The sequence below is a fragment of the Ambystoma mexicanum genome, chromosome 2p, assembly GCF_040938575.1.
Source record: "Ambystoma mexicanum isolate Mex_15411 chromosome 2p, UKY_AmexF1_1, whole genome shotgun sequence".
NCBI lineage: Eukaryota > Metazoa > Chordata > Amphibia > Caudata > Ambystomatidae > Ambystoma > Ambystoma mexicanum.
This window is the reverse complement of record NC_090923.1, coordinates 709,299,357-709,316,976: the sequence shown is the minus strand read 5'-3', so window position 1 is coordinate 709,316,976 and position 17,620 is coordinate 709,299,357.

The following is a 17,620-nucleotide window of genomic DNA, read 5'->3' as shown; positions in this document are numbered from 1 at the left end:
CTGCAGTCCCAGTAGATCTGATCCCATCGGTTTGATCAATTGTCGAACTGTCAATGTACAGCATGTCTCCCCATTGAAGTTCGTTGTCCTCCACTTTGCGTGTCTCACTGAACATCTCTATGTTCTTTGAGCAGTCATGTGCATAGTCTCCCGTCTTGAGAACATCAGCCAAGAATAGTGGTGGGTTTACAGTCTTGCATCTTACTATATTCAGTCCTACATTCGATAGTATTACTTCATACCCTGATGCTCTGTGTGTGTTCAGTGTGCTTTTTGACTTTTTGCAGTATCACAAAGAGGGAGTGCTCCACGTAAAGAGTAGTGGTGCACCCCATGGTCACTGCTGATGACCTTTCCATGTGAAGGCTGGAGCTGCCAATGATTGTTGGCACGGATAATGTCCTCTCATTACTGGGTCAAGTTGTCCACTGTAGTAAGCAATTGGCATATGGCCCATGCTGATCTTCTGAGTTAGCACCGCCCTCATCACTACACTGTCAGTGCGTGAAAACAAGAAAAACTCCTTATAGTCTGGGGTCCCTAACACTGGAGCAGTGCTTATGGCTTCCTTCAGTTCTTCGAAAGCCTCAGTCATTTCTGTGGTCCATGTCAGTGTCTTTTCTCCCCTTTGTGCTTCTTTCAAAGCGCTTAGTAGTGACCTGGTGTGTGTGGGCTGTAATAAAAGACCCATGGCTCTGCAATAACTGCAAAACACCAAGAACTGCTGCATTACCCTTACTGTCATGGGCTCTGGTGTTCTGCGTATTGTCTCTGCTGTCTCTGGGGCAATGTGTCAGCCGTCCTTAGATATCATCTTCTCAATATATAGCACCTCCTTCTGTAGTTTGGCCTTGTCCACCTTCTACCCTTTGTCAGCTAACACTTTCAGCATGCACACCAAATCCCTTTTGCACTTGTCTTCTGTCTCACTGCAAATCAAATCAAAATGTCATCTACATACTGAAAAACTGTGTTTTCTGTCTCTATGCCGCTTAGATCCATCTGTATCACTCTGTTAAAGATGGATGGGGACTTGCAGTACCCTTGTGGCAACCAAATGTTTCCACTTCTGGTTTCAGTACATAAAGCTAGTTAAATCTTGTGAGTCTTGAATGCCGCACAAAATTGTCGCTGATTTTGCTGCTCCAGGATATTCTGCTTCTACAATGTGGATAAGAGGTCTTAAAACCTGAATAAAATGCTATGACCCCCCCCATTGGCCTTGCACACAGGGTATACTGCTGGGTTGCATGGAGGTTCTGATGGTACCAGAAAGCCTCTCTGAATGAAGGCGTTAATTGGCTCAAATGCCCTCATCTGCCTCCTTTGTTAGGGGATACGGTTTTACTCTTGGCAAAATTGCTTCTGGTTTTAGTTTAATCTTCACCCCTCCTATTCTCTTTATGCACCGCACATCATAAGGACTTGTGGTCCATAAACTGTCCGGTACCTTGGCCATGTCCTCCTCCAAAAATGAGGGCGGTGCCTCCAGCGACCATTGCCATTCTCTGTGGCACCTCTCTGTAATGGATCTGTAACTAAATTTTACACTAATTTCAAACACCATCTCCAATTCCTGTCTCTCTTCTGCAAATAGTTCATCATATGTCGCTATTGTCAGCTTGCACCCTTCTGCAACTGCAATTATGGTTCTCCATGCCCTCCCAGTGTCATACACTGCATCTACTGCAATCCAATCCTCCCTTGTCAACACTGCCTCTATTTCTATGTACACTATCTTTCCCTCGGTTCGTCCAATGGTGTCTCTGGCCTGTACAGATATTTGTTTGGTACTCGCCACACCTTCCCTGCAATATCTGGCATCCATGCAATGGAGATGTAGGTCCCATATTGAAACATCTATGGGTCCACTGGCACCTCCCCCCCCCCCGTCTGTACTGTGTCCACAATACGCTTGGACAATCTGTTTTACATTTAACATGTGTATGCCTGGTGTTCAGCACACTATGCCTTGTCTGTGAATGAAATTGTCATGTTTAGTCTACTCATAATGTCTTGTCCCAGTAGGTTTACCAGTGTCTGTCGAGAGTAAAGCAAAGGTAATCATAAGTCCATATCTCCTATGTATAGTGAGATATCAGTAAAAGGAACCACTTGGATCCCCAGAAAGAGAATCCTTGAATGTTCATGGCATCGCCTGACAACTTAAACGTTCCTTCCCTAATACATGACCTAGTAGCCCCAGTGACAACAAGAAAGGAAAATGTTTTGTCACCTATCGCCACCCCTATGCGAGGTTCCTCGGCAGGGTTGGGTGTGATCAACAGGATGGGACACATGTTTGTGTGTGGGCTGTCCTATTGAGGGTACATAGGTAACCCATTTCCTGTAAAGGGGTTGATCCCCACCATGGTAACTCCTCCAAGTCAAACTAGTAGTGTCGCCAATGTGTCCACATGTGCTGGTGTATCACCTTATATTTGTGCTAGCTGTTGTGTGCTCCCTCTGATCTGTGGTGCTTCTAGATACTGTGTAATTGGTGCTGCCATCTGTGGTATCTGCGTCTACCTGTGGCTGTGCTGATGCGTGTGTTTGTGGCATCGGCTGATATGTGCCTTGCATCTGCCCTTGTGGTACGTAATAATCTTCTTGTCCCCCTTGATAATGCTGCTGGCCCTGACCTCCTCAACTCTGTTGTATCCCTATAAATCGACATGCCCGTGAAATATGTCCTAGCTGGTCGCAAGTCCAGCACTGTGGTGGCTCCCTCACTTGTCCTGAAACACCTCACAAAATAAGTCTCCTGTGTTCTACTGCATCTGTTGTCCGTATCCCCGAACTCCCCCTGGAAACCCTGGTTGTGATGCATCTGTGGTTCGAAGCCAAGCCCTCTTTGAAACCCTCTCCTTCCTTGGAATCCCTGATGTGGGCTGCCCCGCCCCATGTATCCTCCTCCCATGGGCGGTGCAAAGCGTTGTGGTTTTTCAAACTGCTGATGTGCCTGTGGGGTGGGGCTGGTTAAAAACGCCCCTTCCATCGCATACTTTGATAGCTTCCGCTGCACTAGTTTGGCCTCATCTGCCTTTCTATCCGACGCCTTTTGCTTAACCTTCTCCGGCCACAATCTACAATGGTGCACTATTGTGAGCTGTATTTCTGGCCATTCCTTCGCTTCCATTCCTATCAGTTTCTTCAAACTCTTCTGTACTGGCTCTGGTAGTCCTTGCACTAAAATAAGATAGAATATTGCTATTGTGTTCTCCCAAGGCTCTCGAGTTTCAAGGCACCAAAGTTCTTGAATCTCCTGAATGTACAGTGCAGGATTTTCATCTTCCCTCATTTTGCGTGACGTAATCGCCCCCAATGTCTGACATGTCTGGGTATTGTGTTCATAATGTTTGCCATACTGCTGCCCTGCAGTTTGCAAATGGTGCCTCATCATTCTCTGTGTTCTGGGGCGTACCCCCGGGAACCCAGCTCTCTTCCATACGTCATTGGCTGTGTCTCCTAGTATCGATACTAATAGTCCCTTTACGTCACCCACCGCTAATCTGTGACCAGCTGTCATCTTCTCCATCTCATAAATCAATTTTCCTGCTCCCGCACTCAATGATGGTAACCTACACTTAACATTCTCCTCGTCTGTGTGCTTCCATGGAACATAAAGATGTCTCGCCCCTCCTCTCTCTAATAAAAGCACCTGTGAAAATGCCTCCCTCTCTTCCGGTGCCCTTCGGTAATGTCTAATTTGCCGAGGACCTCTCTCGTCCTCAATGTCTTTGCATATATCTGCTAGTTCCAATGTGGTTACTTTTCTGTTATTGTCATAAGCTCTAGAAAAGCGTCCCCTCTAACAAGCTATCGCGGTCTCCTCCCTCCTACATCCTGGGAGATCCCTTAGTCCAGGCTTGTCCAACCTTTCTGAATGAGGGGCCGAAGCATTAACTTTTTGTCAGCCGGTGGGCCGGCGAGTCAAAAGTCAACAACCTCACCCAAAGCAGTATATTAAAAAGCAATGGTGTGTGACCTTTGACACAAGAGCATCACAGGCAGTGATAGCCATGCAGTCCCAAAGATTGCTTTTGGTGTCCGGGGCAGTTTTCAAAGGATAGTTTCTTGTGATTTCTTCCAGTGTGTATGTGTTGATATTTTTCTGAAAAAGTGGGGGTGACCGAGCGTAGGGTGGGAGCTATAAGGATCTAGGGATGGTTTGGGGGGGCTCCCCCCCCCCCTCAGCCCCCAAGATTTATTTTCCAAATATGGGGCTGAAATGGTGCATTTTACAGCAGGAAAAGTGACCAAAAAGCGTAAGTCTACAATCAGTTCTAAAGGGGAACATGTACATTCCATGTCACCAACAGCATCACTGTGTCCAGTGTAAGACAGCACTGTCACGGATGTAACACATTGGCATGCTGCTTGTGCCCAAAATATGCCTCTGTAACAACATGTCTATGCTGGCTGTTCCCAATTTAGGCCAGCATTGTCCTGTACAAAGCATGATTGATGCTGCCTGAGCATGTGCAATGTGCCCAATACATATGCCAGCTTAGCTCTGTAATACACATTCATTACTTCTGTGTTAATGGTGACGCCACTGCTGCCACGACCCGGTTAATGCATTTATTTCTGCAATGTTGGTTGGGTACCTGTATCCGACCAACATTGCAGAAATAAATTAATCGGTTCAGTCTCCCCAGAGGGACCTGGGCTGAACAGAATTGCTGAAGCCTGCCCTTCGTGGCACACTGGGCCTGTAGTGCTGGTGAAAGGGCAAAAAGGTCTGAAGGTAAAACCTGGCAGAGGCAACTGTGGATCCTCCACATTTCACAACTCTAAAAGATGTGGCCAGCACCCGGTAACGCAAGAGTCCTCACGGCTGGCCTACGGCCACATGCCCTGTAAGAGGTACGGCCAGCCTCTGCTTACCCGACAGCATTTAGGGCCAGCGTCCCCATGCCCAGCCTCCACGTGGCCAGGAAAGGGCATGGGTAAGTTTGCAGAAAACCATGTTTGCAATGTTCCCTCTTGGGGTCTTTACCTGCAGTCAGACTTCCAGTCGGCCAAACCACAAAAGGCCCTCTCCTTCCTCTACCCTGTATCCAACATTGCAGAAATAAATCAATTAATGGGGTCCACGGACCCGACAAACAGTGCCCAAATAAATAATTAAACCAGGCCGTGGCTGAGGCCTCTGGTGCCCCCTTCAAGGCATACCTGCCTACATTTGAAAATCAAAACCCTGAGATGTATGCCCCGCCCACAGTCACAGAAGAGTCTGCCCCATTTGCAAATGGATCCGCCCACATATCTAAAAAGGTAATATGATGTGACATCAGATATTTGAAGTTCAAATTGAAATATGCATATTTCACTAAATTGGCTTTTCACAACCACCCAAATTGCATAGGACAAAAGGCATTCACTTTCCATAAAATCAACACGTTAAAATGTGCACATGTAAACTCCAAAACTCCAAGAACCAATACAAAGGTTTTCCCTGAATTTTGCAGTACCGAAATTGGACATTTCACCTTAGTCGTTTTTCATCAGGTTATTTAGTGCAGTGGTGAGTTGTCCAGCCTGTATACTTGATGACTGTGGTTCAATGGGACTGAGTCCACCCTCTTAAAAATGTGGGTGGACTCAGTCCACCCATGTACCCTCGACTTGAGCCCTGGTAATCTGGGCAAATTCATTGCTGCAGAGACAAAGACAAACACTGCCCAAATAAATAAATCGGGCCATGGCTGAGGCTTGTAACTGCCTTTGGTGCCCCCTTGTAGGGGTCACCAGAGGCAGTAACAGTCCTCCCCACATCCCGCTCCTCTGCCACGGCCCGGTTTATTTATTTATTTCTGCGCTGTTGGTCGGGTACTCGACCAACATTGCGCAAATAAATAAACTGGGCCGTGGCTGAGGCCTGTAACTGCCTCTGGTGCACCCTTGCAGGGGTCACCAGAGGCAGTAAGAGTCCTCCCCACGTCCTGCTCCTCTGCCAAGGCCCGGTTTATTTATTTCTGCGCTGTTGGTCGGGTACTCGACCAACATTGTAGAAATAAATAAATCGGGTTCACAGACTCTCTTGAGCCCAGCGGGCCACATCAAATGGCTTGGAGGGCCGCATTGTGGCCCGCGGCTGTATGTTGGACAACCTTGCCTTAGTCTATTAACCTATGTGTTGTGTCTGGTGCACATGTTCATCTGCTGTGGTTTCTCTTCTGAATAGACCCCTCCTTCTATGTGGGTCCTAAATTCTCATGACGCCCACTTATCTGTCCCCATAGACTGTGACCGTCTTTGCTCCCCCTCTCATCCCCCCTGTTTGTCGTCATTGCCGGATCTTGTGTCCATGTTACTACAAAAAACATTGGCAAAACGTAGTCTCCTCGATGTCAAGTCTGTTAGGTTTCATGCTAAGATTGATGTCTACTAAATCATACTTGCTGCCTCCTACCCAGGTTCGTAGGCCTCCTCCACTTCCTTATGTCGCGCTCCTGCCTCATGAATTTGTGCTATCTGGCTCAGCTTGTCTGTCCTTCGCGCCTCTTCTTTTCCCTATCCAATGCTGCCTGCGCTTCACTGCCCTTGTTGCTCATTAGTCTTCCTCCCCGAGCACTCGTTCTCTTGCTCGTTGTAGCGAAGCGGCAGCTGCTATCGTTACCTCGTATAGATTCTATACAAGGTGTATAGATGGGTATATCTATAAAAGCCCGGTGATGGCTAAAATCACAGTGATAGAAAGTGAATTGGGTGAAATCACCTGAAGAATGTTTGCTATTTACTATAAAAGAACAGAAACAAGTCGAGACCATAACCTGTGTATTACTACATAGGCACAGGATGAATTAGAGTATACAACATCAACCCATAACAGAGTTCTCCATTTTTTGGAACCGGAAACCATCTATTGTTTCAAACATGCAGACAACTTCCTGTGTCTGTATAATATCTATTTCACCTATGTCGATTGTTGCAATACACTATATAATCAGCAATGTTCTATTTTAGTATATATGTATGTTTTAGATAGGAATTGTGTTTGTAATATAAATTCATTTTATGCATGCGGATTGATTAACTTTAAAATATTTGAGTATCTTGAACTGTCAATATACCGGCCCTTCTTCCTCCCCATTGTTCTTCACTTGAAGCTTTAAGACTACCTACGTTGCTATCCATTTGTTTGTGCGTATGCCCTCCAACTCCTCCTTCGTGGGCTGCTGCGTCTCACTGCTCGCCCCTGCATCACTAGCTGGTGGTCGGGTGCTTTTCCGCTTATCCTCTTTAGTGTATTGTGGTGGCTTATATGTCGGATTTGAACACTCCTCTGCTGCCCTTAGTTCCCTCATAGGATACATTCCCTGTTCATCGTCTATGTCATCAGATACTACACTTGGATGGGCAGGGGGAGATGCGGAGGGATGGGTTCCTTTGTCCTTCACCTCTTGGTGGCTTAGCATCCATTGATTGCTCGCGGCATCCCCCTCTCCCTCCTAATCTCCTGAAACATGCACGGCAACTCGGATATGGCCATGCATTCGGTTAATTTATTCTCCTTGTAAGCACCCTGTATGTACGTCAATAGCGATTGCTGCACGTCTTTAGAGAAACTTCCACAAAGTGGCCACGGTTTGGTTAGTTTACCTTCCGTACCTTTTTGCCATTCTCTGCTATATTGACATATTTTCTCCTTGTAAGGTGGAAGTGTCTTACACAAACGCTGAAGGGGAGTAATCCCCCCCACTGTTACCTTGATACATTTCAAAACCTCTTACCTGACCTCAAGTCGAGGATTTTGATAATCCGCTGTTGAGGAATAAAAGTCACAATGCAATGATATTAATTTCCAGTTTTTACGAGCCTCTCTGGCACTACAATTTATAAGGTTTGTGCCACGCACCTCCCCTCCTTCACAATCTCTACCTACTCCGGCACACAACCACAATCCTGCGCATGCACATTACGCGCCCCGCCACTGGTTCACCTCGTCTGTCAATCCCAAGTTCTCAATACTAGATCCTCACCATCTCAAACTATGTGTGTCCTGTATGCAAACCTAAGGGTGACATCACCAAGCTAGCCACACAATATAGGTAAATCAAATATTGCGAGCACAGTAATAGCCTGTTACTCCCAACCAACCCAAAACCCCCACAGCTGTCTTCTTGCTCTCCAGGCAGAGTATATCAATACTCTCTTGTGATCGAACTGCACCCATTGCATCGCCTAACGTGTGAAAAACCTTTCCTCAGGACACTTAACCAGCCAACTCACCTACCACTATCTAGGCTAGCTCCCTTGCTAACCCTCACAGGAATACCATCATTTATGACACAAGGTAAAATGCCCAATTTACAGGAATACCTTACTTACATAACTTTTGTCACCCAAGCCTTTAAGTCAATAGCCTAGGTTATTCACCAGAACCTTTTACCTCGAAGACCGAATGTGCCCTAAAAATGGTAAAAGGGACTTCTACGTCAGCTTGTGACCATACTCACTACAATACCACTAAACAACACTATAACACTACGAAACAATACTCAACAACATTAAACAATACTCCACAATACTCAATATCTTCCCTTACATCCACAGTTGCTGTTGGACTGGATCAATACTTACGTTACGTGCTGTCCTGGCAATGCACGGCTCACTTCCACGTCCTGGTCTGCCTGGACAACTTGCCGATCTCTGGCAGGATGATTTCCAATGGGCTCCCGACGACCTTTAAACAGGCACGCATTTTCCCATTTTCTCGTAAAATATGCAAGGGTCCTGCAGCCTCTCAGGTTCGGCGGCAAAGGAGTCGACTTTGTGCCGGGCTGGCGCAACCAACCATCCTCTGGCTACCAACTTGTTAGGGGACAGACTCCCAGATAGGATTGAGGGCTACTAGGAGTTCGCAAACTCTTGGAAGGCCCAACATATTCCCCCAAAAGGAACGTAGACCCAGCCAGACAGCAGTTCAAACTGCAGTTTATTACAGCCAAAACGAACAAGGATAGAAGAAATCTACAGACATCTCAACGTCTCCTGGCTTGCAGTCCATTTTTGTCCTGAAGTGGCGTGATAGTGATGTCACAACCTGGGCCCCTTTCCAGAAAACCCATCAGCCTACAGGATTGGTCATCAGGAACCGGATAACCTATATAATCCCCTATATGAGCTACTCTACTGGCCCTCGCATGTCAGGTGGATAGCCTGGTCCATCCCCAAATTACTATCTCTAAACAATGTTGCAGTGTGAGGGTCTTACCATTGGTTTTTGCCCATTGCTACCCACCCCTAGGAGACTGAACTGCGATTGGCTAGAGCTGATCTCCCCAGGCGTGGGATCCCCAATGGTTCTCAGCTCTTGGTGGGTGTACCTTCTCGAGGCAATAAGAATAACTATGTTTGTGCATTGTAACTTGTGTGCAACACCTTAGACTAGGAGAGTGCTCGCTCATTTTGTGCAACACTTGTCTCACATTGTAACATCTTTGTTGCAAGCTTCTGTCTGGCGGTGTGCGATCGACTCTTTCCGAGCTCTGGTTTCTATTCATCGCCGGGTCACATGTTCGGAGACCATGATTTGGAGCTTCTGCCGCTCTGAATGATGAGGAATTATTTGCATTTATTGCAGCTGGTATTATTGCCGTTCGGGGAATGGAATGTTGTTCGTATCTGGTGGCCTTGGCAGAAGGTCCTGTCTTACATGTTTGCTCTCGTCCAGCCTGAATTCACCTGAGCTCAGCTCTTGCTGAGAGGAATGTGGCCTGCTGTAATTTTTCCTAAACCATTATGCGGTTCCTACAGCGTCTATGCTATTCTGTATTTTCCATATGTTAGTCACACTTGGCTCTGTCAGGTCCCATAGGTGCTCCTGCAGTTCCATAAGGTTAATTGCACATACACATCTGCAGGCTGTACTCAGGATTTCTTGCTTCTTGCGGTTTCCGCGTTGCTGAGTTAAGCTAATGACAAAATAATAAAAGCAATGACAGTATATATGTATCCGTCCTCTAACTATAGAACTATAAACTTGTGTTCTTCGTGTATTCACGTGTGTGTTTCTGTCCCGATGTGCGGTTGGCATGTGTGCCTCCTGTCGAACGCTATGCCGTGGTGTCTCTAACGATGTCAGTGGCTTTGGCTTCTTAGGGCTTTAGTTGATACGGTCAATTGAGTTCTCTTTAGTAGAAGCCTGAGGCTCCTCGTCCACTATCGGGAAGATTTGTATCGCACCTGGTCTGTAGGGCTGGCTGAGTGGGTACCTCTCGACATATTTAACTATTATTGGAACACTAGGAATTGGTCCAAAATAGTATGGGCATTCACAATATCTGCTGGCTTTCTTCTGCGTCATGTATCTTATAGGAGGGGCAAATTTGCCCATCCCTCTTCAGCTTCTTATACTAATGATGACATTGACAGTCGAACGGAGGACCTCAAGGCACATCGACTCGACGAGATGGCACACAGCATCCCCTGTCGAGAAATCTTTTGCCAAAGCAGCTGAATCTGGAAAGAGCATACATAGGAGTATGCCGGAGGACACAATGCATTCGAAGACTTCTTGGAGAACATTACCCCTGGTGTGAATGGGGTCCAGTATATTTTTTTATGTTCATGGATTCCATGAGATGATCGAGAGTGTGCCTGAAGCTTATGGTGGCTTGAGTTCCTGGAAATTTGAAATCACCAATGAAGATTCTTTTTGAGTGTGTGATTGAAACAGATGTTAGGATCTCAGATATATCAAAGTAGGACTCACCTGTGGTGGGCGATAGAGTAGAAGGAAAGTGGATGTTTCTTCCTGTAACAGTGTTAGAGGAGAAGTTCCATGGAGTTCAGAAGCCTTTAGTTGTACACGCAGCAGACCCAGTTCTAGTTGCTGACGACTACCACGCCTTTCCCTACCTTCACCTGTGTGGTTGGCATGTTGGATGTTGTACTCGGGTGGGATGAGGATGTCAGATGCAAAAGGTGAAGTTAGGAGCTACTGTTCGATGATTGAGCTTGTGTGGGGAAAGGAGGTCAGCAATGATGGAGACCGAATCGCTGGTGAGAGGGTACAAACGATATTTATTTCAAGCACCAGTTTTAGACAAGCAGGGGTCTCTGCAGACGAGCTGGTAGAACCCAGAAGAGCCTCAAGGTTACCCTCGTGGAGTGGTGAAGAACCACAGGAGAACCCAGGGTGAAAGCTCCTCCCCTGCCCCCAAAAGGGTGTCCTCCCACCAGGGTGCCTTATAGAAGAGCAAAAAGAAGAGTAGCAGCTACAGGTTTACCCTTTTCCTGACCAAAGCAGCTTAGGTGTTCTAGAGGGAAGGAAAGAGACATCAGCTCCTCTTAGTGTAAAAGCTGTTTCTTTAGAGTAGCGAAAAGATAATGAGTTGCAAGGCATGCACGGGTCCCTGCAATGGTTGGGATCTAGACATCCCAGAGACAAGGGGTGTGGGTCCCATGATGAGAAGTGAAGTGCAAATAACCAGCTAAAAAATAAAAGAGTTATGCCTGACATAACCCAAGGGACAATGACAGGTGGGAGCCTGGAAAAATAATTAGAAAAAAGGAGGGAAAAACCCCAAAAGACCATTACTGTTGCATGACTGTCCCTGTACATGCAGAAACAAACTGGTGGCATTGCCGGAGGCCATAGTCCGTGTGCGGAGGCTACACCTCAAGTACATGCACAGGCTCCATCAGTGAAAACGTTTGATTTGGGAGAAATTTTTCTCTGCAAATGTGCCCATCCCAACAGGATTGGGCAATAAGTAGTATGGAGGAAAGTGAAGGAAAAGAAAATGCGAGGAGCATACAATCTAGGCAAGTCAGCAAGCAAAGCTGCTTCGACAATGTTCTCTCCCAGTCAGTGCAGAGAAAAGGACTGACATGTAGTGCTGATGAAGGGCCTGTCCAAGCATACACCCGGTGAACGCGTTTCTTTTTAAATCAAAAAATGCTTTGCTAAATGCTCTGCTCTCAACCCCTGCTCCCCTCATTATGGATCAAATAGGACAGGATATAGGACTACTGTGAATGCTTTTTGACACTGGTCTTTGCATACACGTAGAAATTGAGGCCAGTTCAAGGAATGACTGACCATGCTTTACTGAAATTTGCCATCTAATTTTAACTCATCGATACATGCATTTGCTTGAAATAAGATATTGGGACTGGCTTCCAAGCACAGGTTCAACCAAGTGTGTTGGCTGCATCAAGACAATACACAAGCTCTGCACAGATTTCTTGAAATGTTTTCAGATTCAGTACAAGACTGCTTTGATGGACCATTAAGGTTTTACTTATTGTGATTATTGTGACAAGGCCGGCAGGAGAGGGAGGGGGAGCCCGCCCCAAACCACCCGCAGTGCCGGAGCGTATGTGGGTGGGGTCCCGTACCTGAAGGCAGGACCGTGGCAGATGCCAGCGCGGAGAAAGGAGTTGTCGGTGGGACTGCAGCAGGACTTGCTGCAGCCTCTAAGATGTTGGAAGCTGATGTATGCAGCAGGTGCGCCTGATGTTGCAACACTAGCAGGGCTGTGCAGCAGAGGACTAAGTATCCCTGGGGTGCCGCAAACATCACACCGGCCAAAAGAGACCGCCGCTGCAGGCACTCTAGGAGTTGATGCAGCATCTAGAAATGGAGCCTTCAGACCACCGCGGACCCACAAGGGATTGTTATAAAACAAAGGCCTTACTGGCAAAGAACCCACTAAATTACCAGCGAAAGATGAAATAAAACCAGGCCTATCCTCAGACCTAGGGAAGAGGGAACAGACGTTCCCTTCAGGCCAGCGAAGGACTATTGTGAGAAATGCAGCAAGAGGGGGCGGGGCTTATTCGTATTAGCCCTCCCCGACGCCTCCCCTGTCACACACCTGGAGACATGTAGGTAATTCACCTGGGTAAGTAACCAAGGAGGATTTGAGTGTGCGTATTTAAGTGAGTGTGGGTTTGTTGAGTGAGACAGGAGGTGGATGTCCGAGAGACCAGGAGTACAGAGGCTACTGGAAGGAGGGTGCCTGTGGAGTGTTTGTGGGCGAGAGTCTGAGGAGTAGAGATAGGGCAGGAGTAGCAGTGGGGTAGTAGTGGTGGAGGTAGAAGTAGTATTTGGGAGTAGAGACAGTAAGTAGTGGGAGTAGCAGAGTAGTGCATGAGAGGAATAGGCAGTAGAGTAGTAGTAGAGGGTGGAGAGCTAGCGCTAGTGAGTAGAAGCATCAGTAGACAAGTAAAGGTAGTAAAGGGACAGCATTAATAACGAAGTACAAATAGTAGTAGAGGAAAAGTAATAGGTGCAAAAGGGAGTCGGAGAATAGGAGTAACTAGTGGTAAGAGTAGAGAAAGAATATAACAAGAAGAATAGTGTAGTATGTGGCTGGCATTGAGTGCACCAATGCAGGTCGTAGAATGTGATGAGGCAGCCTGGAACCTTACAGTATATCAAGGTTCCAGGACTGACAGTTATTCAGGATGGGAGATACAACTGGAGAGGATATGTATAACTGAGCTCCTGCCTCCCTTTAGTGACTTGCCCTGAAACTGAATAAAGGGAACTTCCTTTTGTACTTGCCTGTCTCCAACGTCATCTCAGATTACCTGTACCTGAATCCAGAACTCTAAATACTACAGTCGCGACGAGGATGTTCTTTAAAGCGAGTCCACAGATGGCAGAAGTGAGCCCAGAGAAGAGGTGGCTTAAAGAGAAGGAAATGAAGTGTAACCAGGCTATCAGAGAAGAGCTGGTGCCAAAACTGTGAAATTTGGAAGTGCTGTGTGAAGTTCCAACAGTGGTTTGAAGGCAGAGCCCAAGTAAATCGCCCAGATGAGGTATATGTCCTGTACAGTGGCCGTGCAGGCAACCAGAAGATCGTACACAATCATGGTGTACATTATGAGGCAGCGGGAAGCAGAGTGCTGTTAATGGAGTGGAGAAAGGAGTCGTTTTCTTTAAGGTACTGTTAAGAGAAAAGGCAATGAGGGAAATAATGAGGGCGCACGTGGCATTTGATTCCTCAGTTGAAACTATGTAGCCAATTGACTGCGACATTGGGGGCTGTCCGGAATGTTGTAGGATGATCCCATAGCAAGGGAATTTGACCGCTGCAGCGAACTCGGAACATTGTGCTCAGCTGATTACCGTGTGTATGGTTGGTATGAAGGAGCCCTGTACAGTGGGGCAGCTGCAAGCATTATGACGACGCCACAGAACGTTGAGGCGTGTTGGCGAAGCACAGAACGCAGTGGTTTGCGCTTTCTCATCTGCGGGTGCAGCGCCATCCGATTGACGGTTATTATTCCCAATGTGGATTGTAAGGGAACAGTTAAGGAAAGGCTGTAGGAACGTGGCCAACGTGATGAGGTTTACGGAAGGAGCGACCGCCTTCCGTGTTTTGTTTCAAAGCCAACTCCAACCTCCCGTTAGTACCCAGATTCAAACTCACTAAATCTGGTGGGAGCAGCTTCGCTGTTAAAGCAGCACAATATTGGAACGCCCTGCCCCCTGCTCTAAGGGAAGATCTCCCCTACCGGCAATTTAGATCCAATCTGACTCAATGGCTAAAAGAACATGACACATAACCTACCCCCACTGACACCTGGGACTTTATGTTTATCTTGTATATCTGCTTTGCTTTCTGCTCATCTTGTATATTTGCTTGTACACATGTCTACAGCCTTGTAACCACAGCTGTACCTCCATGTTTAATATGTAACCTGTAACCTAAGTTGAACAACCCTCTTTTTGCTTTCGCGCCCGAATACCCCCGGGTCTGGTGCGCTATACAAATAAATAAACAAACATGAGAGCGCAATAAGAAGCTCCTCTGTTGCGCATGGATACGGTCACTTCATTTGAAGCGGAAGTGGATGAAACTTTGAAACGGCAGTGATGGATTAAAGAGACTTCGGTTATTGAAGCGCAAGTGGATGAAAAGTTCAAACGGCAGTTATGGATTAAAGAGACTTTGGATAGAAGTTTGTTTATTTTCCCGACAATGGATTATGAGGTACTGTTTGTTTTTGTCATCTGCCGGACAGTGGAAGGCAACGAGCAATTTACGGACAACGACTGCTCAGATGTGTACACGCGAGCATGTGAGGTTTCGTGCAGTAAAGAGTTTATGATCAACAAGGAGCTGTAGATAAGGGTATAAAAAGACATTAGGAGATTATTGTTGTTTAAAGTAATGCAGACAGAAGATGTTTAGCACTATGAGGAAAATGTTATATGTGTTGGTAATTAATCTGTGGGCATAACGTTGTGCAGGTATGGTTGTGTGCTGCGCCTGGCTGGGAAGGCTAGAGTGAATGGGGGAGAATGAAATTAGAGTGCACAATAGTTTCAGTAGTATGTTTGTTATGTGCAGTATGTGATGTTGTGGTTTGACTTGTTTAGAAATATGATGTTTTATTCTTAAGGCAGAAATGCGCATTTATTGAATGTTAACACTGTTCTATTTGCAGATGTACAATTTCGTGTTTCATTAATGGTAAATAACACTGTCTATAATGAAATGTAATGAATTACTAGATGTTATGAAACGATAGTATGCAATCGGCACATTTAAGAATGTGAATTTTAAATGTAATGAAGAGTTTATAGGGAGTAATATGGTAATGATATGGTGGAAAGGGCACATTACAGTAGTTATGATTTGGTAGCCCTATGTAATGGGAAATGTAATGAAATGGATAATTTATATAAAATGTTAAAGTGAAATGGGCGCATTTAAAGTTGTATGAATTGGGAGCCCGATGAAATAGAAGATGTAATGTAATGAGTTGTTCATATGAAGAGTTATGGTGAAATACTGTGATTAATTGGGAGCCTAAAGACATGAGAAGCCCTATGTGATGTTTTAGGTATGGGCGTGCGTATTAATGTTTATCCATGAAGTGGAGTATGGTTGTTAATCATATGTATATGAACCGGTGAAGTGTTTATTTATCCTATGAAAGGATGTGTTGAAGAATTGGCCTTTTAAATGTGCGCATGTATTGTGGTGAATGCATTCTAATGGTGAGATCTTTGCACATGACAGGGTTTCCGATCAACTCCCTGTTGTGGTGTTTCTTTCACGTGCTGTGTCTGTGCAGCTATGTTTGTTTGCATGTGCTCTTTGTCGTGTTTGTATCTTTTCTGTCTTTTCCTCCTTTTGTATGTTCTCTTGGGGGATAGTTGGAGTAAGAGTGGGACGGTGCAAATGACTGGTTTTTGGTTGTGGTGAGAATGGTGGTGTGTGTGCACATGATATGTGCGGATGATTATTTGAATGCTAGTGTTTCCTGAGTGGTTGTGATTGTGCTGTGGGTGTGGTAGGCCCGTGTCTGTGTGTGGCAGGCAGGGTGGAAGGTGAATACGCGTGGTTGGTTGTTCTGTGGTACTGATGTGGTTTGTGCTTGCAGGTGGCAGCTGTGAGACCCGGGAGTGGCAGTCCCGGGTAAGTGGTGGTTTCGTCGTTTTTAGGGTGGATGCAGAGTGTTAGATACGCGAATGTGGAGTACGCCATGAGGGTTTTGAATGCAGTTGGATTGTCTGGTTGGTTTGTGGTGTATGCTTGATATGGTTGTTCTGAGAGCCTGGTCAGTGAATCTTGTGTGTGTGTTTTGTAAGGAGAGAGGATGTGTAGTATGTCGCTGGCATTGAGTGCACCAATGCAGGCCATAGAATGTGATGAGGCAGCCTGGAACCTTACAGTACATCAAGGTTCCAAAATGACAGTTATTCAGGAAGGGAGATACAACGGGAGAAGATGTATATTACTTAGCTCCTGCCTCCCTTTCATGACTTGCCCTGGAACTGAATAAAGACAACTTCCTTTCGTACTTACCTGGCTCCATAGTCATCTCAGATTACCTGTACCTGAATCCAGAACCCAAATGCTACAGCGCCGGCAAGGTCCTGCGTTTCAGAATAACGGAATGGCTGGAACGCAGGAAGAAAGACCCAGGCAAGTAATAGGTGCAAAAGTGAGTGGGAGAATAGGAGTAATTAGTGCTAAGAGTAGAGAAAGACTATAACAAGACGAATAGCAAGAAGAAATCAAGTACAGTGGGAGGAAAGGAATGACTGAGAACAGGTGGTAGACACAGTCCGAAGCAAAGGAGTTGAGAAGAGAAGTCAAATCAAAGGGGGGGGGAAGGTAGAAAGGAAGAGTGAAAGACTGGAGGGACAGCAGTGCGGTGGAGAAGAGCTTCTTAGGAATCCAGTGTAGCGAAGGATCAGGTAAGAACGCAGGGGCATAAGGAGAGACACCAGGCGAAAGAAGGCACCTTCCCTAACTCCCTATAGTACTAAGCGGGATAGGTTAGGGAAAGTATAGAAAATAGCAAGGGAGTTAGCCAGCTGTCATCTTAGGGAAGTCACTCTTCGCTTCAAAAAGAGAAGATAATAGGTGGCATCAACCGTCATCCCCACTAAGGGTGCCTGGGCTGGGGAGGGTGGTACCCCGACAGGAGAGGGACGGCCCTAGCACCAAACTCCCTAAATAAACACCAGTGGAACTTTTCTTCCGACCCCAGCATGGTTATTTGTGGCAGGCCACCCTGTCACATTATATTCAGCGTCTGCAGTGCTTCAGTGAGAACACTTTGGGTGGACATGAATATTAGCATCCCCCACTTAAATCAAAAAGTCTTCCAGTTTTTCTGGCAGCTTCCTTAAATA